The sequence below is a fragment of the Bactrocera neohumeralis genome, unplaced genomic scaffold (genome assembly GCF_024586455.1).
Source record: "Bactrocera neohumeralis isolate Rockhampton unplaced genomic scaffold, APGP_CSIRO_Bneo_wtdbg2-racon-allhic-juicebox.fasta_v2 ctg603, whole genome shotgun sequence".
Classification (NCBI taxonomy): Eukaryota; Metazoa; Arthropoda; class Insecta; order Diptera; family Tephritidae; genus Bactrocera; species Bactrocera neohumeralis.
Window position 1 is genome coordinate 204142 of NW_026092914.1, and position 25823 is coordinate 229964.

The 25823-nt window shown below is 35.9% G+C and overlaps 1 long non-coding RNA gene across 1 annotated transcript in view; it reads right to left on the reverse strand.

Annotated features, from left to right (window-relative positions):
* LOC126767403 (uncharacterized) overlaps positions 1-15603 on the reverse strand; it is a 67115-nt gene extending 51512 nt beyond the window's left edge. The window contains exons 1-2 of the long non-coding RNA XR_007669088.1: positions 15456-15603; positions 7932-8751 (exon numbers count right to left, since the gene is read on the reverse strand). This is a non-coding gene — a long non-coding RNA (uncharacterized LOC126767403). The remainder of the gene's footprint in view (positions 1-7931; positions 8752-15455) is intronic.
* Between the last annotated feature and the right edge of the window lie 10220 nt (positions 15604-25823).

Below are 25823 nucleotides of genomic sequence, written 5' to 3' on the forward strand. Positions count from 1 at the left end.
CACGTAGCTCCGTTTTGTTGTAAGAACTTGTTTATCATCGATCGATACCTCTATCCATTGACAGCAACGATGTCACAAGCTTCATTTCAAAAGAAGTACGGATCGATGATTCCAACAGACCAAACTCCATACCAAACTCTTAATTTAGGTGAATGTAATAGTTTTTCATGAATAATTGGTGGATTTTTTTCGCAATAGAATCGACAATTTTGTTTATTCAGCTCACCATTCAGATGAAAGTGAGCCTCACCGGAGTAGATGAAGTTTTGAAAAAAAATCTTTATCATTTTCAAGTTGCCAAAATCAGCAAACTCACGACGTCTACAGTATTCCAATGGTTTCAGTTCTTGAGTGAGAACAATTTTATAAGGATGTAAACCCCAATCTTTCTCAAAATCAGACAGGTTGTGGTTTGAGATAGTCCCAATTCTTGAGAATGTTTTGGAATCGACAAATTGCGATTTTCGGAAACATTTGCCTGAACGGCAGCAATATTTGCATTACTTCGAACGGTTCTTTCTCTCTCTATTAGCACTTAAAGATTATGTAAAAAAAATGTTCGGTCAAAATTTTCAGTACTTTGACGAAAAGCAATCACGGTTGGGCGATTGTTAGGATCATAAAATAACAAAGGAATAAAGTTGCAATTGGAGAACGATTATTTTGATTAAAAATATGTGTAATTTGTAAACATTGTTCTTGTGTATGCGAGAATGGCCACTTCCTGATTTTCATAATATAATTCGAAATGAGGACTTCAATAAGTTGAATTTCGAATTTGAATTTCGGAAACTTACTTTCGTAAAGAAGAAATGATTTCAAACTCTTAAATATAATTGGTTGGTAATAGAACCGAATCGAGCATTTTAAAAAGCTATAACACATATTTAAAATTTGTAGTGTTAAGAAAATTAAGGGTAACATGGGTTTCCTTGGGTAAAAAACAGCATTTTTTCAACAATTTTTTCTCTTATAAAAAATACAATATTTCATTAGATTTTTAATTGTTATAAAAGTGCATTATTAGCAAAGAAATACAAAATTTTTTGGATAAAAATAGTGTAAACTTGGTCATTGCGACGCTATTTCCGGTGACGCCTCGGAAAAACATTGGACCTGTATTGGCAGGATAACTTACAGGATCATCTAAAGTGAAGTTTTAGCTAAATCCTTAACTTAGAACTTGAAAAAAAGAAAAAACTGAAAACTGTAATTTTAGCAGACATTTTTACAGAAAAAAAATCAAAGTTTCAGTGAAAATTTCGCGAATTTTTTTGTAATCGAAAAAAATTATTTGTCCAAGTCTTTAAGAATAACGTGTGAGAAAAACGTAAAGACGGCGCTCTCAGCCTAGCTAGCCTCGAGTGCACAAGTTCTCAAGGCTGTATCTCTGAAATTATTTCTCTGATCAACTTGAAAACATAGGAAATTTTGAATTTAATTAGACAATAAAAAGTATTCGATTTTTTGAAACTCGCAAACCCATGTAATCCTTTAAGTTTTGAATATTTTTCATTTGAAATTAAATAAAGTCAAATTTTCAGTTTCATATAAATTCAACATGTAAACTTTGATGGTTGTTTGAATTATTCCTTTGTATTTGAATAAATACATAATTTATCGGAACGAAGTGTAAGGGTGAAAGTAAATTTCGTTCTATGACCATAACTCATGTAATATTACTTTGAATCACAGTATTCACTGGTTTATGAGGCATTCTATAGAAAAGAAAAGTTTGGGTTTTTGTTAAGAGATATTTTCTCTGGGAGGTTGGTTAATATCCGAATGGAAAAAGTTTCTGAGATTGTAGGCAGTTTTATTATAAACAATAAAGTAAAATTATATATACTCTTTTAGTATTTATAAATCATTTACTTTTTGAAGATAATTTCATTTAAATGTTGACCGCGGCTGCGTCTTGAGTGGTCATAGTTTTCGAGATATAGATTAGACACTTTTTTCATCTGCTTTTCTAATTCGAATCGTCGATATGCCACGATAGCATAAAGCTGTCATACAAACTGACTGATCAATATTAAGTTCTTTAATGGAAAACTTTTTTGTTACAAAATTTTTATTATTTTTTCTACTTCTCATTAATATATCAATTCAACAAATATAACAGTTCAACTTTCACTAAATTAAAAAACAATTAAAAAACCTACACTCTTTTTGAACCACTTTTTCATTAAAACAATTTTTAAAAACTTCAAGAGAAAATTTCCCCACTCAAACATACACACTAGGACATTTATGCGTAATGAGCACTTAAGCTTGGATATTTTATGCATATAAAGCAAATCGGGTCAACACTCTGCCGTCAATGCAAATTTCTATCATTTCATTAGGCGCATACATATATTTTGCCACGTAAGCAACACTTAATCAACAAAACACACACACACAGGAGTATTTATGCAAATTGACATGTATGCACATATGCAACATCTGCTTAATTCACTGAGCAGTGACATACATGGCGTATACGTGATCAAGCAATGCAATGCAAGGCAATGTACAGCAGAGAGGTTACGTATACGCCACGGCAAGCAAACAAAATAAATGTTTTGATGTGCATAGAAATAAGCAATGGAACAGTGCGTAAAACGTACGTATATACGTATTTGGCTGTAAATGTATAGCCGAGTGGAAAATGTATTTCTCCGCCTGAACACGTTTACTTGCCCCTTCGACACAGTCGTGTCGGCGCGAATTTGCAATGTAAATTAAAATGCATAAATTATGCAATAGTACCCATCAGCTGACCGCCTGCGGTTCCACAGGCATACACCGGCGTTACACACGTGTTAACACTCGGCACATTATGGCGTAACATAAATGAAAAGCACACATTCCCACGAAGTGGCAATCGTTTATTAAAGTGAAATCTGTAACTGAGCAATCCGATGCTGCGGTAGGCAGGGAGTTACCCACAGACAAAAAGCGCTGACAGTTCACTGGTGAAATGTCAACAGTCTGCCAACAAAAGCGGCTGTCGGCGCGCCACCAACCGAATGAATGGCGCGGCTTTCAGCTGGGCTTTCGCGGATTGCCGCTTTTCTTTGTTCACCTTCTGTATGTTTGTATGCGCAGCACATATCTGTCTTAATTCATCGACATAAATGGCTACACTTTAGTGGAAATCCCTGCAGAGCGGAGCACAAATTGATTTGAAGTGCTCTATTGAAGCGGATTTCGTCGAAACAGCAACGCAAGTGAGCATCTTATATACATTAAAGTGTATACTAAAAATACACTGTACATATGTGTGCGTGTACTATATATGCATACGTGTGTCCATGAATGGAATTTTCATGTGAAAACATATTCTCAAAATGATGAATTTAAGACCATTCAAGTGCTTCTCAAATAAGTTTTTTTCAAGTCTGCTGTTCCGCTAAGTGAACCTCAATGACGTATTCAGCAGAATTCGCGAATCGATTGCCTCAACACACAGCCAACGCACTGGGTATGGATATTGTTTGCATGGCTAGACCCCAAAAAGTGTTCGTGAGTTTCGTATTTAAACATCACGTTAAAATGCTCGTTAAATAAAAGAGATAGCAAAGGAGACTGGGAATATGTTTGAATTTTTTTAAGCTTTTTGATCATTGATAAATAAAGAAATTTTAAGTATTTGCGTTTAATATAGAAATATTTTTAATTTAATTGTTCTAAAATACATTATAGATAGATAGGGAGAATAATGTTAAAATTTTTAAGTTTTATATATAACTATTTGATTTCTTAGCACCTATAGTAGTAAATACCAATGATTTTACGTGTGTCTTTGAACTGAGCTCATCAATGATCCGATCTTTGCTAATATATACTTTGCTATCATATAATCTGAAAAAAGGTAGTCAAATCTGAGTCCTGCGGATAGAGACACAATTTCCCTAAGCTACCACAGGCCATTTACTTTCTTTGTGGTTGTTGGAAACGATGGACTCTAGAGAAACACTCCAGGTCTTGGAACACAGACAACGCAGGGCATAACACAAAGTTATGGCGGGGTAGTAAGACTAATTTGGTCATCACAGGGCATATAGCTTTAAGATTCCAACTTCAGAAAATGGGAAAAGTGGTTTCGCGGAATGCAAAGCATGCACGCAGCATTTCGACACGCTGGAACATTATCTATGCGAGTGCCCAGCATTCAAACGGATGAGAAGCGACATATGCCACGGTTCCCAATATTCCAACTGAAAGAATATTGTGCAGATGGGGTGGAAAAGAAACAGATTTTTCACCAAATCCACTCGACTGCTGGATACGGCTTAAATTGGTTACCACTCGGAAGCGTTATGGGCCTAATGATGGTCTTAGTTGGGCCGTTTGTAGTCCGGCCCTTGTATGCCTCCCTTTCAAAGAAACTAAATGTATAATAGAAGACGATACAAAAGCTAAATTCATGAACCAAGATTTAATACCTTTTATGTTGATTTCTAAAACCCTTTCAAATTATATTTTCTTTATACTATATACAAATATGATTATTCGTTTAATCTAAAACCTTTAAAACCTATTTTGAGGCCAGGATTTAAAAACACTGCTAAGCCTTGCTGAAGTTTAAAGTACTGTCAAACGCTTGTGGTTGCCTCTTAAAAGTGGTGTAGACATTTACTATAGTGTCTTTAGCTTAATTAAGCCAGTTGTTTTGTATTATTCGCCAGTCACTAAAGTTTGTTACATTTACGTGTTGCATTAACTGAGGTATGTCACAAAATTTGGCAATGGTTAACAATGATTTTACAGGCTTGAGTTTGGAGTAGCCAAAAAGCGAAACATCAGGACCACTACCGAAATAGCACTGTCAGAAAATAAATTAAAAATACATTTTATCAAATTTTCCTCAAGATCTACTGAACTTTGGGATAAGTTACAGACGGGTACAACTCTTTTTTTTTACCCCTGCTCTTTTTACTCTCTCTATTTCGCTGCTCTTAGATCGCAGTATTAAATTTGTTTTAAACTGAAATTGAATTTTTAGAAAAACAAGGGGAATAACGGCTACACGTTTTAATATATGTATTTCATGTACTTAAGTGTTTTCGCTTCCGTTACATTCTAAATAGTTTCAAAAATTTATAGTGACTTTTTCGGAAGCCAAAACTTTATGTGTATGTACAATACAAGTTTTGATTACCTCAAATATTTTTTGATATTCCTTATATACTTGCATATGTATATTGTATTATCAAACATTTTAATAAAGCACATGGTCTCCGCTTTGGTCCTCTTGTGCCTATGTTACAACCACAAAAATGAGAACGAACCACAGAAACAGCCACAAAAGAATGCCAATCACAATTTCACCCAATTTAAGTTCATGAACTCAATATTACTTTGAGCCAATAAAACTAAGGCGATGATCACAAGTGTCCGCAAACAATATAACAACAATGTAAGTGAAGCTACCCGGTAGGAAAGCGGCAATCTACTAAGACAAATTACTACTATTTTAAAATTAGCTTATAAACTAACCGGTTGGCGTGTGGAAGGCGGTTTGCAAAGCAACGGCGAGAGAAAAGAAACCAATAGTTTCAGTTTAACATGAGAGGCAGATATGACTTCTACAGTGAGTAACAAATGTAAAGAACATGCCGACAATGTTTGCTTTAATTTCAAGACTTTTCTACCACACGGATTTTATTGGCTTGTTTTAAGGTGTTTTTTAAAGTTATATAATTTCATAATGAGGTAGCTGTTAAATCAGATATCAAAGTAGTCGAATGTATACTTTGATAAATTATCGTGCAAATATTTACAACAGAACAATTGCCGAGAATCGAACATGTTTATTTCCAAAGCTAAGGTAACAATGTCTAAAAATGCCACACATTTATTTCCAAAACTAGGGCTATAAGGTTCAAATATCGGAAAGAGTATTTCATATTCGAATTAAATCAATAAAAGCCTATAAAGTTACAACTTATTGAGGAGGTCTTTCAGAGCAATGGATTTTATTGGATCGTGATATTGCTGTGATTCAACCTACTGTTTTGCAAAAAGTAGTGAAAATTGGACGAAAAAATTTTTTTTCTGAAACTAACTTGTGGTGTTCAAAAAATAGACAGTACAACATGAGAAAATTATACAAATTTAGTTTCCTTGTCTGCAGGCTCATGAAGCACTTGTCCAACATGGGCATAGCCTCTTGTACAAACTTCAAATTTTGTGATATGGACATGGAATACCTTAATCTAGATTGCCTAGAAATTTGTAGAAGCAGGCTGAAGGTCCTTGGATTCATTTACGATTCCTCACATCTTTCGCGCCCAGAAGCTTCTGGAAGTGTTCAGAGTTCTGGACCTTTATGACCACATGTGATATTGGAGAGGGCACAAAAGACCATAGGTCGCAATGCAAAACCTCAATTAATATCTATCTATCTATCTATCTATCTATCTAAAAAACTAACACATTATCGGGATTACTTTTTTAACATTAAATCTAATCTTGAGTCTGTATATTGGCAGATTTCAGTGTTTCCCTAATTTAATGAACCGCGACGATAAAATATCTGTTAATAACCAGTTAAATACCAGTTTGCACCTAATGCAAAATTGGACCAACATGTTATTCGTAAGTACCTACATATCATAGTGACCGAATATTTGTAATTCTGTTCAAAGGGTAAATAACGGTCTTCTAACTTTCAAAAATCTCAGTTTACAATCAATTGATAGTACGGAACTAAAAAAAAAATGTGTACGGCTAAAGGTATCTGAACACAGTTAACCTTCGTAGAGTTTCGTAACGCCAAATTCACGAAATGAAATAAGAGTAAGTGTTAACTTTGGTCGCACCGAAGCAAGAATGCCCTTATACAGGTGTATATATTGGTAAAATATTTCTTGCAAAAATTGATTTCGTTCGGTTAGTTAGTATGGTAGCCATATGCTATAGTGGTCCGATCTGAACAATTTCTTTGATGATTACACAATTATCTTTGACAATAGCGCATGCTAAATATCGAGAATATGTATATCTCGTGAAAGGAAAAAGTTTTTCATAAAAGCACTTGATTCAGATAGTTCAGTTTGTGTGGCAGCTATATGTGTATGAGAGGCTTTTTTGGAAGAAAATGGTGTGTATAAAATTTATTATAAAAATAATTGTTCGATTCGCGCGAAGCTTTGCCTGCTGTCATCCTACAATCGCCGATTTTCGCAAGTAAATTTTGTTTAGCGATGAAGCTCCCTTTTGATTAAATGTGTGCGCTAATAAAATATATTGTTGTGTTTAGGGTTAAGATAATCCACAAGTCATTACTGTCCCTGTTTGGTGTGCTGGTGTTCTTTATAGGCAGAAGGAATCATTGCTGTATATTTTATCAAAAATGAATCCAGTCATTACGTTACAGCCAAAGAGGAATGCTATAGAAACCTGATTAATGGCATTTTCGTGCCTCAGTTAAAGCAGGAAGTATGATGTGCACCACATTTGGTTCCAAGAAGTCGCGCTGCATGCTCCGCAGCCAACAAAATATTCCATTTATTGAAGGATCTTTTGGTGAGCGCTTTATCTCTTGTCGAGGGCCTGTAACGTGGCCTCCGAGATAATACGATTTAACACCGCTAGACTATTTCTTGTAGGGTTATGTGAAGGCGCTTGTCTAGGCAGATACGTTTGAGACAATTTACGCTTTGGAGGACAATATTCGGTGCATTATTGCTGATATACGACCGCACTTGCTGAAAAAAGTGGTCAAAATCGGAACTCTCAGCTGAAATTTATTCCGAAATCATTTTCAACTCAAACTCATGTCAAACTCTTATCTTTATAATGAAGCTAAATATTTGGCTATAATTACATGCATTATATTTATTTTGAAAATCACATATCTAAAAAACCACCCTTTATTAGAGGAATGTGCAAATATTGGTGATATATTTGTAGGGATAATAGAAAAATATTTTACTTACCAAACTGACGATTAAGCGCAGAATGAAGATAATAATATTATTGGAGAGTTTGAGAGTTGCTTTGCGTTGTGCGAACGCTTGGCAGGAGCTTATGGCTAGCGAGAAGGATATGATGACGTTGAGCGACAGAGCAAACACAAGTGTGTTGTCGCGTTTGTTAGAGCCGAAAGGTTCCATCTACAAACACACATTTACTCACCCATATACTTGCATTTATTAATTTGGTGTGTCGCGTAACTGTAACGGCGCAGCGGTAACTGCAACAGCTGTTTTCAAAACCGATTAGGTTGCCGGAGCAACTAATGCAATCCGCTTATGTAAAAATGAGCATCTTTAGGTGTGTGTATGTACCATCCATGGGTATGTAGATTATTAGTTGTATTCGTTATGCCAGTTATAGGCGCATATGTATACTCATATATATTGCAACATATGCCTGTTATATTTTTACACTTATTACCGAATTATCCAAACACTCTCTTTGAGCTTTCTTTCTATTTTTATGAAATTTTCGTATTTAGATTTATTTTTGAAAATTTTTAAAGATTGATTTTTTATGTAGCCGCTTATCACATATGCACTTTTGATTACTCAATAAATCACCGGTATCGATTTTCACACACGCAGATCCAGCCGCACTGCACAAGCGTCTATAGCAATTTCAACTTTTAGTCGCGAGGTTATAGATTGATTATAGTGTGAGCACTGTAAGAGCCGTAAACAAAGCGCCACAAATCGCCGAAAAGCTGCCAATAAATTTTTTTATCAGTGCGCTACGGAGAAGGGGGAACGCAACGCTAAACGACGCAAGGTAATAATACTAAAAATCGCATTGAAATTGAGGGGAAAACACTTAAATATGCATGCTGTATACAAAAAAAAAAAAAATTAAGTTTTACAATTTCATCAAGCTTTAAATTTCAACCTTCAATAACTTTAACAAAAAAAAAAGAATTTTAACGAAATATCTATATCACGGGGTATGCGTCTGGTCCCCTTCCTAATGAAGTGATAATTTTCAAAATCGGAGCATTTTCGAAATTTCCTTGGACCACTTAACGTTATTTGACCCATATACGGGATATACGACGCCATTGACAGAGACAGCGGCTACGTTGACTAGGTCATGTCGTCCGAATGTATGAAAATACTGCAGCTCTGAGAGTATTCGACGCAGTACACGTCGGCATGATCAATAAAGAAGAAGAAGAATAAATTTTGCCTACACTTTTTCCTTCACAATTTTTTTGTTGTTAACTACCATTCGCATTTAAAGATGTTGTGCACAAAACACATTGCTTAAGGCCCAATTGAGTTGCTCAGTCGTCCATTTGATGTGAAAATTGCAGGCGAAAACCAGAGAAAAGCAAAACAAGGCAACAGCGGAAGCACCAGAGCAAGCACAGCAAAAGTGTAAGGAAGAAAGAAAAATCAGAAAAATTTTAACTTTTATAAAAGGAACACAAGAAGTCAGCAAACTGCCGGAAATACAATTCATTCTCTCGACTGTTCACAACTAAAGTGGGTGCAAAATAAAACCAGCAACGCTAACAATAGACCTCGCGCAAAAATCACGACTGTTACAAATGAAGTGGCAACATTGGTTTTGTTGCAAATTGATTTAAAAGAAATTTTATTTCCATTTCAAAATTTCCTAATTCAGTCGTGTTGCCATTTTTTTAAATACTTGTTACTGTTGCTATTTGTTGTAGTTATTGTAATGTAATCTTTGCTGCACCGGCAACGCTGCTGTATTGTTTCACCTTGTCTCCTTCCTTGAACGACATCAACCATGTTTCGGAAGAACGCTGATATTGAAATATTTTTTTTGCAAATCTGCTTTGTTTTTTGTTTTGTTTTAATGTGATTTTACTTTTAATCTTATCTCTTTATCTATGTATATAAAAGAAAGTTGTTGTTAGTTACACCATTTATAACTGAAGAACGGCTGAACCGATTTGGCTAAAAATTGGTGGAGAGGTAGCTTAGAACCAGGGTAAGGACATAGGATACCTTTTATCTCTTTATGTCAAAATTTTAATACAACTCATAAATACAAAAATTATATTTCAAATCATAAGCATTTGTTCAAAATTCATGTTTGTAGAAATCATTTGAATATATGCGTACCATTTTAAACAGATTCTTCCTCAAAAATAATACAGTTGCTAAGTATTTGGAATAGTAGAAAATAACTGCAACCAAATACGCAGTGAAGTAGATTATAACTGGCTCAGTAATCAGTCGTCGAGTATGCGTGGATCCCAAAAGACGATGTCATAACCTCTCCAGGATTTTTTCGTCATCACGCCTGAGAACCGTCATCACTCCAGAATGACGGTCGATTGAACTCGGTGGAAATGATGGAGCTATGTTTCCATCACTGACGAAAAATTTCGGCTTTATTCCGATTAGAGAGCACTTAAACCCTTCTCAGAATCAGTTATTAGTTGTTTTTGTTGGATTATGAACTTGCGAGGCACCCACGTTGCATAGAGTTTTCGCCTCTTTAGAGCATCATTGTCCTCACTGCTCATTCCGCCTGTTTCCAGCTTAGCAAATATTTTTTCAACGGTGGATTTCACTGAGCCCATATTCAACAGTATTTTCCCCAGAAAGCAATGCTTTATTAACACACGAAATGCTATATGATCCATTTTTTTGTAAACTAACATAAGTTGCTTCACAAAAATGCTATATGTCATTAACTAATAGTTAAAATCCAACTAATGGAAAGTATATAGATGGTAGTAGTTGTGTTATCTATGTATGTATCAGCCACAGTGAAGCGTGGACGGGTCCTTTAGTCTTTATATATAAAAAGTGCGTGTCATGTTGTTTGTCCGCTATGGACTCCTAAACTACTGAACCGATTTTAGTAAAATTTAGCACACTATGTCCAGTTCAAACCAACTTAAAAGATAGGATAGTAAAAGCAATTCTTAAATAAAGAATACAGTGAAAGCTGTATTAAATGCGCGCCCTATTAAGCGAACATCTCCGCTAACCATGGTCATTGCTGATGTTTATTAAGTAGAATCTATTAAGCGGACAACTCTATTAACTTGGCCAGAAAGCCTGGTCACCAGAAATCACCCTTACATTCATTATTTTTTCCAATAAAATTAATTTGTGTGAACATCCTTTGCATTCTTACACCGACAACAACGTATTCGCCGTTATTCGTAAATAAAATTTTCACTGTATTGAATAGTTTATTACATGAATAATAGTATAAAATCTATACCACAGCAACGCGTGGCCGGATCTTCTAGCATAATTATAAAGGCAAGTATGTGCCCTCCTCAATAGCCCATTAACGCCACCGTTGATGTTATGAATTGCGCGCCGTAAAATAAGAAAAGCAGTGAAACTTAAAATTGACCACTCATCGTTCCGGCATCTGACGTGAAGGGGAAGCAATGAAGAAAAAAGGAAAGAGAAAAGCAAGATCATAACAAAACAGAAGAGCGAAATAATATCTGTGAGACAGATGAACGCACGAGTGCACAAATGGTGCGAGCTTTGCAGTGAGAAAACACAGGTTATGCTGTTGGAAGGATGCAACTGTTTTGGTAGTGATTTTAAGGGCTCATAACTGCATTCAGGAGCACTCAATTTGCTTTTAAAAGGCTTGATTCGCTTATGACATTCTAGATAACCACTGAAATTCTAATAAATTTCGTAAAAGTTTCTCTATGGATCCAGTGGCTCCGCAACAATGCAATCCTTACAAAAATTCCTATCAAAGTAAGCTTTATATGATAGGCCCCAGTACGATCTAAAAAAATTATATGTATATACAATTATGTCTGTATCTCTGACTTAGCTAAAATGAGTGGCTACATATTGTCTCAAATCTAAAAACTCAAGAACTTTCAGTTTCATAGTGACGAAAGCTGAAGTTTCGCGGTTCTGTACAGCTGCTTACTTGTGTCCCAATTGACTTACTAGCACTGTAGAGTTTAATTTGCTTCAAGCAGGTCTCAGATGAGGACCAATTGCCTAACGTTAGACATTCATGTGGAGATCATCTCGAACAAATCTTGATATTGATTTGGTCGATATAACCATTTCCCTTGACATTAGCTGCTATTTTCTAAGGGGACATGTTCGAATGAGTCGAACTGCGTGAGGACAACCACTTTTCTTTCTTCAAATTTGTCCTCGCTAAACTTTGTAACACAATTTTCTTCAAAGTTGTCCTGGCTGTATGCATTGCAAACTTTGTAACAGAATTTAAGACAAGACTAAGTATATAGCAAAAGGCTGGAGAGGAAAAAAATATTTTTGGTGGTATATTTTTTTATTTTTAAACATAAGAAATTTATCACCTTGGTATGGATCTTCTAAGATTCCGTTAATGATACTATTCAGCATATAATTTAATTTGAAGGTTTTTATGAAAACGAAATATAACAGGTCAAATGAAAAGTCCCCGGTCAAGTCAAAAAGATGGAGCAGCTAAAGCTAAATCCATATAATCTTTAGCTAGTCTAAACTTTCAAAAGACGCGTGTATAAATGCTGTCGGTTCATTAGTTTGTGAATTACATCATTTTGAGTTAATCAACTCTTATTTTTGTGGATATTTGCGTGTTGATAAAATACTGCTTTTTGAAAAGTAAAATACACTTGAAGCAAAAACTCTGCTTGATGGCGAATTTTCGAATTCTCTCAAAGTAAATTAGCATCAAGCGTTTGTATGCCAAGTTGAAGTGAAATCAGCCCGAAGAAGGTGAACGCCGTGGACGTCCAAAAGAGGCTGTTACCGATGAAAACATGGAAAAAGTCCACAAAATAATTCTGGATGACCGTAAAGTAAAATTGCAGGCACTCTTAAGATATCAACGTATACATCATGTCGTTTTTAAATAACTATTTGGGTATGAGTAAGCTCTGTGCAAAGTGGGTGCCTTACAACTTCACTTTTGACCAAAAACAACGACGAGCTAATGATTCTGATCAGTGGTTGGTGATGCTCAAGCATAATAAACCCGAGTTTTATTCGATTTGTGACAATAGATGAAACGTGGTTCTATTATTTATTTTGAAGTCTAATCGATGGTCAACCGAGAGGACTGGACACAATGAACCTGCTTCAAAGCGTGGAAAAAGGCAACAGTCGGCTGGCAAGGGCGTCTATATTTTGCGATGCACATGAAATAAGTTTTACTGGAAACATTGAAAAGGGCAGTACCATCAACATCGACTATTACATAGTATAATGGGACCGTTTGAAGAGCGAAATCGCCAAAAAACGGCCGCATTTGAAGCAAAACAAAGTGCTGTTTCACCAAGCCAATGCACCGTGTCACAAGTCAGTGTAAAGGATGACAAAAGTCCATGTGTTGGGCTTCGAATTAGTTCCGGATTCACTGCATTCTCCAGATCTGCACCCCAGCGATTTTTTCCTTTTCTCAAATTAAAAAAAAAAATAGTCGCAAAAATTAACTGCAAAAATTCATTTTATCAAATTAAAAAAATACTCGCAAAAATGAACTGCAAAAATTCATTTTATCAAATTAAAAAAAAATACTCGCTGGAAAGACATTTCCATCTAATGAACAGGTGATCGCCGAAACTGGGGCATATTTTGAAGCAAAGGACAAATTGTACTACAAAAATGGTATCAAAATGTTGGTGGGATGCTATAATCAGTATATCACCCTGGAACGAATAAAAAAGCGAATTTTGACAAAAAGATGTGTTTTACTATGATAAGCCGAGCCTTTTCAATTGACATGCTATGTGTGTTTTACTTTTTCTTGAAAACCAAAAAAAACACCCTTAAGTTGAGAAATCTTCCCAGGTAATAAATGTCTGATGTCTATTGGACTATAAACGATTATTTTCTAATTACAAAATGTAACTGAAAAATTAGAAAATCTTTTGAGTTTTTGCAGTTAATTATTTTGTTATTTTAATTATTATTGTTTTCCTATTTTTTGTAATTTAACAGGAATATGTACAAAATATTTTATGTAAAACGATATTTTATTTACGAAACGAATTGCAAAACGATTAAATATTGAGTGAAAGCACAAAATGTGATTTATTTGTTTTTAAAAGCGGTGCCATCGAATTTAGTAGGCAAAAATAAAGTATGGGAGTAGCTCAGACTCACTTTTTGTATAAGAGTAAGTGCCATAGCGTTTTGTAAATAACAGCTTTATGTTTCAATTGCTGAAATTTCACTGTATTTTTCACAAACGCAGCGTAAATTTAAAGTTTCACATCAATTTCCGCCTTTAAAATAACACCGCTTACTCTACATATTAAAATAACTGACACCTCTTACCACTACAGGTATAATTTCAAACTCATTTACTTTGTTTCGCCAATACAAATAACTATAATATATTCCTCAGGCTTTGAAGTGGCAATTTAACCGTTAATTATTATAACATAGATGCTTAACACAAGCAGCACACATCCTGCATTCCCGACACACACACATTCTGCAACCTCATACAAACAATTAACACCCCGTGCAACACGTTAATATGCCAGTGGACTTTCGCTTAGCGGCGATTATATGCAATCAAATGTTTCAGGTCGAAAGGGTGTCCGGCAGATAACTAATCGTGCTATTGCCCACATGCACATGTGCAGGTTTGTGTGTGCAATTTATGCTTTTATGTGCCGCGCACGTGGCTTTTTACCCTAACAAACAAGTATTTGCGCCTAAATGTAGGCACCAGCGACGCTGAGTAGCAATAATAAGCGACAAGTAAGGGTTAAAGAGTTTGCAAAACAATGGCAATTGGCGACAACAACCAGCAGCTTATGAACATATGCCCATAACCTACAAGCATATTCAAGTACGCACACACATACATATATATATTTTAATATATGTGTGCTGTACAATATGCCACGCATGCCAGCACAAATATAGCGCAGTTAGCGCGGCCAAGTGGGTCATTTGGCTTCACTTTGCAGTGCTCAGCACTCCCACTTAACTTCGTGCACCCAACCACATACACACATACATAAACAGTCACACACAAAGCGAACGCGTAATTTATAGACAGAAATATATTCAATTCTTTGTTAGCGACACTCGGCTGTTCATTATGTGTGCTTGGTCGACCGACTGGCTGACTGCCGCCAAGTGCGCATCCCAAGCCAACATACACACTAGGGCAAACAGCATCATCACCGCCATCATGACTGTAGTAGGACAGCTGTAACACTAAGCTTGAGTAGGTCAGCGCTTGTCCTTTGCGGCGCTGCGTTCACAGTGTTTATGTGGAAATTTTTACATTTCACTGATTTCCGTTATTTTTTCCGCACCCTACACTGCCACCACAGCTGATTTAGTATTCAGACACAATGCTTCTCAGCATCACACACATATTGTTGTTGTTTATTTACACAAACATGATTTTATTTATTTTTAAAGCATAATTTTTCAAACAAAAAATGAAATTTATTTTTTCTCGAAAAAAAAGGGTTTGATTAATTTTTACGAAAAAACACAAAAAATGCAAAAAAAAAGTTCACCAGTAATCACTCCTACCCAGCAAAAAAGAATTTTTAACACCCGTTTCTCACATTAAAACTATTCGTGTAATATATACATTATTTTTAATTTTTTTTGGTTTCGTTTTAATTTTTTCAACTATTTAAACGGTGATTTCCGCTTCCAGCGAACATACGCGTTGCTGCTTACTACGAAACTGGCTGCATTACAAATATGTCACTTCGTTTTTTATGAAACGAACGTAAAGCCGACGAGTATACTCGCGAGAACGAGAATAAATTTTTGCAACGCTCGTTCAAACAAACTTGTTCAGTCAACATATTGTACCGTTATATGTAAATTAAGATAAATTTGTTAAATTCAAAACACAACACGTTCACTTGCAACATGTTGCGTGCAACGCTGTGTGTTTATCTTTATTGTTCACAGAGCAGACAGGCCAATGTGGCTTGCTATGAAAAAACTCTGTCGCATGCTCACATTATATATACGTATTTACGTCTATATATATACATATATATATATATATATGCACGCAAGCACTTGATCAAAATGTTCATTTAAACAGCTGTGGCACGTAGTAGGCAAGTGTAAGCTTTTCACAATTCCCCACATGGGGAATTGTGCTTTACACATGTGCCATAGCAAGCTTTTAAAAGTATTCCCCCGCGTTTAGGCAGCAGTTCCTTTTACCGTAACTACGCTTACGATAATATACAATAAAATTTTGGTGTAAAATTTGCGCAACCACAATAATGGGAAGGTCTGGGTCTCTAGCCCGTAATTTGTCGTAACAAAAGCGATAAACTCAAACTGTACAAAACTTAAACCTGGACGAAAATATGCTTCGAATGAGAAGAGTTTTAAATAAACGATTAAAGTTAAAGGGAACGTACAGAGCAGATAAATTTCCGAAATTCAGCACTAGTGTACATTAAGACAAAAAAGTACGCAGAAATTTTAATTAAATTCCACGTGTAAATGATATTTCAAATAAATGTATTTTGCTAAGGTGGTAGGACTGCCCTTAATTAATATGCCATAAATGAGTGATATCTGTTAACCAGTTTGCTTACAGCAGCTGCTTTAGTCGGTTCACCACAGCAGTGCGTTGCAATTTTTACAATGGACAATGGGTAAAAATTTCGAAAAAAAAATTTGTCTCAAATTTTATTTTTCTTACCAACATTCATATGCGCAATCAGTGCGACTATTGAAAAAGGCTTACGGTGATTCAGTTTTATCAAAACCATAAGCCTAGGAGTGGTACAAGGCTTCAAAGACCGTCGAGAGATTGTTGAAGACAAGCCTCCGTCTCGACCTTCGACTTCTTCAAGAAATGAAAATATTAAAAAAGTAAAGGACATGGTGCTTGAAAATCTTCAGGCAACTAAGAGAGCTCGACATCTGCCGCGAGTCCGTTCATATGATTTTGGGTATGAAACGCGTTCTTGCTCGACTCGTCCCGATAAAGCTGAATTTTTTTTTAAAAAGAGTACGATAGTGACTAAATTTAAAGCCAAAAACGAAATGAATACCAAAATGCGTTTGTTTTAAAATCCGATTACTTTTAGTCACAATGTAGAATACATCGAAATGTTAAACAAAAAAGTTAACACGCTAACTGTGAAGATATCTTGTAGGATAAGAATGTTTTCCATACAAGAAATTGATTCCGATCCTTCAGCTTGTATATCAGCTGTGTATTAACAGGGCAATTGAAAAGTGCCGGTCTATCAGATTAAAACATTTATTTTTGGAAGAATTCGTTATTTCTCGGGAAAGAGGTAATAGATGGGCGTTTTCGGATCAGTGACACGCCCACAAAATGCCATTAAGCGAAAACCAGTACAGTGCCATAACTAAGCACCAAATTAAGATAAATAATATTAATTTTGGGGATCGCAGCAACAGAAGACACCTGCGGAATAAAAATCTTTGGAAAAGTGGGCGTAGTTCTGCCCCTTCTTGTTCTCATGTACATATATTCTAAACTATTTAAGTTATGATATCCAAATTCGTTCAGCAGAAATGTCTTAAACTCATAAAAGTGCGATCAACAATAAGTAAAAACACCAGAGACATACAATTTTAGATCTGAGATGGTATGAGAAGACTTTATGGGAGCCAGAGTGAAACTTGGACGGGGCCCCGCCTACCCATACAACACAATTTAAAATCCATCTAATCTATCTTTGTACCTAAAAGGGATAAAATTGTGCGAAAAATTTAACCAACGCACATATAACAAATATCAGGATTTTCGAACATCTGACTGACTTTGCTCCTAATTATTGGTGATTTTATGTGAGGGACCTTAATGAAGCACTGGGAACATTTTTTTAGTCTGTTACATGTTAATAGTATGTGGTATTGGCGAAATTAGCCGAAATAATGTCGATACTCCTTATTTCGTTTGCCATGGTCGTCATCAAAAGGGGGTTTCTCTTCCGAGACTGTTGGTAATTTTTCATTGGTAGAGTTTTTTTACGTAGCGGGTCCCAAACCCAGCGCACAACCCTATGTGGGGGATGTTTCGCCTTCTCACTTTAGCACGCCTTCGAACGGATGTTCTTAGGCGACCCTGAGGATACTTGGTCATAGACCAGAAGTCGTGAGCTGATTGAGCCATGTGTAGAAGAATCGTTTCTGGCCACTCCCAAGTGAATGGCGATCAGAGAACTTTCCTCACTTGCGTGAACTTCTACACATGACTCCCTCCTTGGACTTGACATCAACTGATGAGTCGACGTTGAGAGCTTTCGAGAGAAAAGTTCTTCGGAAGATTTTTGCGCATTGGCCACGGCGAATATCGCATTCGATGGAACGATGAGCTGTACGAGATATATGACGACATTGACATAGTTCAGCGAATTAAAAGACAGCGGCTACGCTGGCTAGGCCATGTTGTCCGGATGGACGAAAACACTCCAGCTCTGAAAGTATTCGACGCAGTACCCGCCGGGGAAGCAGAGGAAGAGGAAGACCTCCTATCCGTTGGAAGGACCAAGTGGAGAAAGACCTGGCTTCGCTTGGAATATCCAATTGGCGCCACGTAGCGAAAAAGAAGAAACGACTGGCGCGCTGTTGTTAACTCGGCTATAATCGCGTAAGCGGTGTCTACGCCAATTAAGAAGAAGAAGAATGGCGATACTCCCATATACTAAATATATAATGATTTTCGTTTTTCTAACAAACCTTATGCCGAATATGTCGGTCAGTGTAAGAGTTATATATGGTGTATGTACATATAAAGTTGATTAGATTCCGAGCTTCTGGATGACGTTTTATACCTTAAGGTATTTCCCATGAATCTTGCATATTGCAAAAGTATAAAATGTTCGGTTCCACCCGAACTTAGCCATTCTGATTTCTTGTTTCAAATACCTCCAGATTTAGGCGATTTCAATACATTCCAAACTACAGACGTCATAACTTTGTAAGCTGACTGTTGCGTTTTTGCACGCTTTGGAGGGTGTTTATCGTGTGCACTGGTCTGTGTGGTGGACTGAAAATTAATAAGATTTTAAGAATTCTTTAATTTATTGCCGAGACAACTTCATAGTTTCATTATACACATACATCTATATTTATTACATCTATATTTATTGTATATATATATATATATACATAAATCTCGATACACTATAGGCTTGTTAATTACTCACAGACCTGGTCGATGTAACGGATATTTACTATTTGTTGAAAAAAATGTATTTTATAACTTTAACTTGCCGCTTGTCAATCAATAAATAATTACATGTTTTCTCAATTTTGAAAACTGACAAAAAAGCGCATATGCTGATGCCACTACATTTGTACTCAAACGTATGTCAATCAATAAGGCATCGCAGAATTAGCTTTTGCATACATATATAAAAAAAAATATGCCACTACTGTTCTTGTCAATCAATATTGCAATAATTGTGTTTTTCCTGCAAACGCCTTCGCAGACCCTGCCACCACAGCGTGCCTTGAACCAACTGAGTAAGGAGAGCAGTCAAGTGATGGTTTGTGTGTAGGTTAATTTTCGGTCACTTCTGTTTTCGTCTCTTGTTCGTCTTTGTTTTTCATTGTGAGAGTATGCTTTCATTTGCGCTATTATTTCATTTATTATTGTGCTTTTTCTGTTTATTTTATTATGAAAATATAATTAACATTCGTGTCAATATTTGTGATGTCATCTTCACCCCAGCCTATAGACGGACAAGTGTTGAAGTGGGGTGTTTGTGTGCATATTCGACATGGATGAAAACACGAAGCAGCGTGTGCCCAATAGCCGCCAAGTTATTTGTGTCTCAGTATTACTTACCGATTCGCTGTCATCGTCAGATGTGATAATTAGCGCACGACTATGGCATAAAAAGTCACAGTATGTATTTGCATGTTTCTTTGGAGTTTGAAACTTTCATACCACCACAGCACATTAAATGAGTTTCGTTGAAGTGTTCACCGACCTGCATACATTTAAAGCTTAACGTATCTTTTTGTATCTTTTTGTTCCGTGCCGTCATCCAAAATTAGAATTGCCCGAGGCTGTGTTCTTTAACGGTCGCTGCGTTATAACGTATGGGGTTTACTTTAGAATGGAAAGTAGATTGGAAGTCTTCAACATATTTTGATTACCCTCACACCTAAATCAAACTCGAACTTCTGATGCCTGCTGCAGAATACCTGCTTTGCTGAAGTACGAGTATTTATACTGAAAACTTATTAAACAAATTATTTGTTTTTCCAAAAACGTTCTTCAGTAAAATCTCAATTGGAAATTTATGTTGACTCTCTTTTGGTTTTCTTATTCAAGCCAATTAAGTCTAATAACCCTTATTAAGAAATAAGCATTTTCTTCCGTTGAGTCGGGTTGGAGATTTCTCTGACAGTTAAAATAATATATTGACTGCTCACAGGATTCTAGTACTATTTGACTTCACTGTACGAAATTTCCGCAACTATCGGTACACTAACACATATTTGTATTTCCATATTTTTGTATTCTGAAATGCCAAGCCACGACGATTAAAGACACACAAAGAAACGTAAGAGACATTAGCCGTCTTTTCTTTGACCACCATAAGCTAATAGCTAAATCATGGAAAAATAAAACGCAATTAGCTTATTTCATAAATTTGCTTAAACATAAATTGTGTTGGCAATGCGAACAAGAACAATCATCTGATATTCAATTTAGTTTGAAATTTCAAATTTGTGAACGGAATATTAATATACGATACAATACATACATCTGTATTATTCATTTGAGGTCTAGAATACAAGAAACTGAAAACAAGTGTTCATATTTGTCTTAATTTTAACTCAATACTCATTCAAAAACTACTTTTTTTTGGAAAGAACCTTGCTATTGTGAATGAAAACAAGAAAAAACGTTAACTTCGGTTGCACCGAAGCTAAATACCCTTCACAGGTGCATTTTTGTTAGTGACTATGTGTTCAGTTTGTATGGAAGCTATATGCTATAGTTAACCGATCTGAACAATTTCTTCGGAGATTACATTGTTGCCTTAGAAAATAATCTGTGCCAAATTTCGTTAAAATATCTTGCAAAATGTGAAAGTTTTCCATACAAGAACTTGATTCCGATCATTCAGTTTGTATGGCAGCTATATGTTATAGAGGTCCGATATCGGCGGTTCCGACAAATGAGCAGCTTCTTGAAAAGAAAATGACGTTTGCAAAATTTCAAAACGATATCTTAAAAACTGAGGGATTAGTTCGTATATATACAGACAGACGTACATGGCTAAATCGACTCAGCTCGACATACTGATCATTTATATATGTATATACTTTATAGGGCCTCCGACGCTTCCTTCTGGGTGCTACAAACTTCGTGACAAACTTAATATACCCTGTTCAGAGTATAAAAAGCGCTGAACTGGCAAGGCCTCTAGTTCAATATACAAGCTATGATAGCTTATGACAAGCCAATATAAATATGTTGGCTAAGTCTTCCATACAAAATAAGCTATTAGCTTAATTTGCTGGTGAAATAAAACACGCCTATTGTAAAATATATTTAAAGATCAAGATATCAAACTGGTCGTTGTAGACGTCGTTTTCTTACCGACAAGTTGCTCTCTTGTCATAACGGCTGATATTGGATCGCTATGGCATATAACTGCCCTAATGAGACGGTAAATGTCATTACCATGAATTGCAAGTGTTCTAACGCAATGTTGACCAACTTTTTTCTCGGAATTTGGTGAAATGACGCGGACGATCTCTATTTCTAACAATTTTTGCGTACAAAGTTTGCCGGCTTGTTAATTTCGAGAAATGGCGCACATAAATGGCCGACAAGATCAAGCGATTTAACGCTATTAGATTATCATCTTTGAGAGTATATTAAATCTAAGGTTTAAGCTAATCAACCAGCAACACTCGATGAGCTCGAAGACAACATTCAGGCATTATAGCCGATATTACCGCTAAAATGCACACGATTCAAAGAAAATTTGCATCAAAAGTGTGGAGGTATAACATTTTGTTCAAATCATAACCCATTTCACCAAACCTGAATGTTTTATTTAATTTTAACATCACGTCGTTCTTATTGGTAGACGCTATACTTACTGTACTGGCCTTTTATAGAGCAAACTTAAGATTCACGATGCAAAGCTGCTAGTCAAAAAGAGTCCTCGCTGATTTTTATGAATGCGTCTATTTAAAGCAACTGCAATATTTATTGCCCACTAGTACCAAAGCGGATAGCATGAAAAATACAATGGCCACTGCCACAAATTGAATAAATTTGAAAAAATGTATGCAGTTTTGTCTCAAATGGACAACACAATTGCAGTATTGCAGAAGCTTGACGCACTTGCTTCTTAGCAAATAGTCAGGCCAATTTGCGGTCATCATGTGCAGCGCATCTCCGGAGACCAAGTTGCAGCATATGCAGAAGTCTTCTGAATTCTTTTTGTGCTGAGAAGCATTCATACATTTGTATATGCGGATTTTCTTTTTTTTTGTTTGTGGAGAATTAACGGAAAAAACATGGTTATAAAGTGCACACATCTCTCATTCACAGCAAAAACAGTAAGCAAGTGGTAGCACACATATGTATGTAAGTTTGTAAGTGCATTTGTTTGCTAACTTTTTTAGTATTGGTTAGTTTTTATTCCCTGGACAGGTTTAAATCAAGCTAAGTAAAGCGTCGGATGCTCTATAAAAAACATAAGTAATTGATCATCTTTACGAGCAGAGTTGGTTTAGCCATGCTAAATAAACTGGAATAACGAATCGTTTGTATTTGTGAACGTTATTATAGCTTCGATAAAGCCGAATTTAATGTTGCTTTTTTTTTTTGTTTGGAGTTCATTTGTACACCCATTTGCAGATTTTTTTGGTTTTTCTAAGGCAATACGAGGTGTGTTCAAAAAGTATCACGAATTTTGTGTTTTTTCAAAAATTATTTATTTATTCATGAATATCTATTTTGTCCCTTTCAAAGTAATCCCCATGAGATATTATACACTTGTGCCAACGGTTTTTCCAATCTTCGAAGCACTTCAAAAAATCATTTTTTTTTTTTATCTTCTTCAGCTCCTCCTTCGATGCCGTCTTTATCTCGTCAAGAGAAGCGTAACGTCGTCCTTTCATGGGCCTCTTCAATTTAGGGAACAAGAAAAAGTCACAGGGGGCCAGATCTGGGGAATACGGTGGCTGCGGCATCATTAGTGTGTTGTTTTTGGCCAAAAAGTCGCGCACAAGCAACGATGTGTGAGCAGGGGCGTTATCGTGGTGCAAAAGCCAATTTTTATTCTTCCACAAATCCGGGCGTTTCTGGCGGATCGCTTCGCGCAAATTGCGCATAACTTGCCAATCGATATGTTTAGGTCCTCAGCAACTTCTCTAATGGTGATTCGACGATTGGCCAATAGCATTTTCTCCACTTCATTAATTTTTTCGTCTGTTGTTGAAGTGCTCGGGCGTCCGGCACGCTCTTCGTCGTTCACATCTTCTCGGCCTTCTGAGAACATTTTGTACCACCGATAAACGTTGCTTCGGTCCAAGGTAGCTTCTCCGTATGCCACAGTCAACATTCGGAATGCATCCACGCACTTAATTTCGTTTTTCACACATAATTTGATACAGGTTCTTTGATCCATTGTTTTTGAATAGGTAAAAATCGAAGACGGTCATAAACACGTGGGAGCAAAGCAGCTGTCAACAATTAAATGAACATTCAAAATGGCCGAACTTGTCGGCATAAATAAGAGACATGAGTACCAACATAACGCCACAAAAAATTCGAAATTCGAATATACGTAACCCGCGAAAATTCAAAATTCGCGATACTTTTTGAACACACCTCGTACATTACAACTGTAAATCGTGAAATCCGTACAACTAAATTTACTCAAGAATTCATTTTAATTCAGATTGTGGAAATTGTATGAAAAGTTTATCGTTTAATTTTATATTTGCACAGTTTTATAACTTAAAGAAGTGGAGGTTAAAAGTACTATATAATTCAATTTCATAATTTTCAAGTTATTTAATCCGAAGTGGCTTTTTCTTTCAAAATTAAATATGAAACATTCTATGAAAGCTCTGACTGGATTTATGAAAAAACAAAAGATTTCTTTTTCGAAACCGTCGTTTCCAATACATCATTGGGTACTTATTATTAATCCAATGATACGTAACCGCGATTTAACTGAAATATCCCTTGGTGTGACCTAAACACTTGTTTGATTTGTATGAATCACCTTTAGGACATAAAGGAAGCTTTTATATTCCATTCTAATTGTGGCATCTACACATTAGCAAACTTTTTGGTGTGGTCTAAAACAACAACGCTATATGCATGTATTTGCAAGATCTGACAAACTTTGTGAACACAAATTTCACTCTTTTATTACATTATTACACAAAGTACACCCAAAAGTTTTACCCTTTCACCACAATCACTCCGATGTTATTAAACCAAAGCTACGAAATCAGAATATAAACACTTTGAAGCCCGCAGCAACACATGGCAACAGGCGCTTCCATGCTATTTTTGCAGCTTGCTTTTAGTACATATTAAATTATGCACTTTTAAACAATACTTATACCCAACACTTGCAACGCCTTACCATAAATACAAATTTCAACTATTAAATGAATTATTGATTTTATTTTCTATTATTATAGCCAACCGGATCTTTGGAGTTCGTGTGAAAGGTATGTGGGGATACGGGTATTACCAGAAAAATACATACACCCGCGGCCAAGCGTAACTTACCATTAAGAAATTTCTAGCGAAAACGTGTTCTATCACCATTATAACGGTACTTGTTGCGGTAATGGAATTTTTCCGTTAAGTTTTAACGAAGTGATCTCTGACTTACACAAATATAAAATATTAAAAAAAAATAAGTTCTGTCAAAAAAGTAAAAGTAAACCAGAACTAAAAAAAATGTTAGAAAGTGTTTGGGAGGAGGAAATTTCAAGCAGTGTTTTGGAGAAACTTGTTGGGTCAATGCCTGCTCATATCGAAGCTGTAATATCCGCTAGAGGTGGACCGACGCCATATTAGATTCCCCGTTATTCTTTTTGAATATGTTGTAATTCCATTTTCAATTGAAACAAAAAATGTTGTTAAGTTATTACAAGAATTAGTAATAATGAAATCAAAGACTTGTGTGCAAATAAAAACAAGTTGTCTCAATTTAATTTTACAAATGGGCCAGATTAAAGTCAACAGTTAACCAAATATATTCGAGCCATCTATATATTCCCCGTATTCTATTAAATCCATAAAAAAGTTACCCAAAGAACGAAAAAATTGAAAATAGTGAAAAAATATCAAGTGGTAAGTTACGCTTGGCCGCGGGTGTATCTTGTTTGCATGAAGATAATTCACATACTGACCAATATATATATAAGGTATAAAGTTAGCTGGATATTTCAAAAGCCTTATATCAGATTTATGGGGCCTAGGCTTATAAACCCATTTGCCACTCATCGAACAATTGAGCGTCAATACAATATAGTAGTACAGCGTAATAACTGCCGGTTACAGGGCTATGAAAGACCAGGAAGACGGAATTGTTTGCCTCTTGGTCGAACCGGTCTAAGTTGATGTTTACAAGGTTTTTCCGAAAAGTAGTGCAACTGAGTCGACTTAAAAAAATTTATTGAACCAATCGTTACAATTCTTTAAAAACTTTCAAAATAGGCTCCTTCAGCGTCGATGCAGCGCTGCCAGCACGATTTCCAAGTAATGAAGGCATCACGGAAGGAATTCTACGGAAAAGCCTTGATAGGCGAGGTGATTGCTGCTTGAAACTTAAACTTAACTTAAAGACTCATGAATCGTCACCTGTGATTACGGTATTCCAAAATTGGGGGTCACTTTCACACCTGTTCAAATTTTATGGGCACACTTAAACTCGC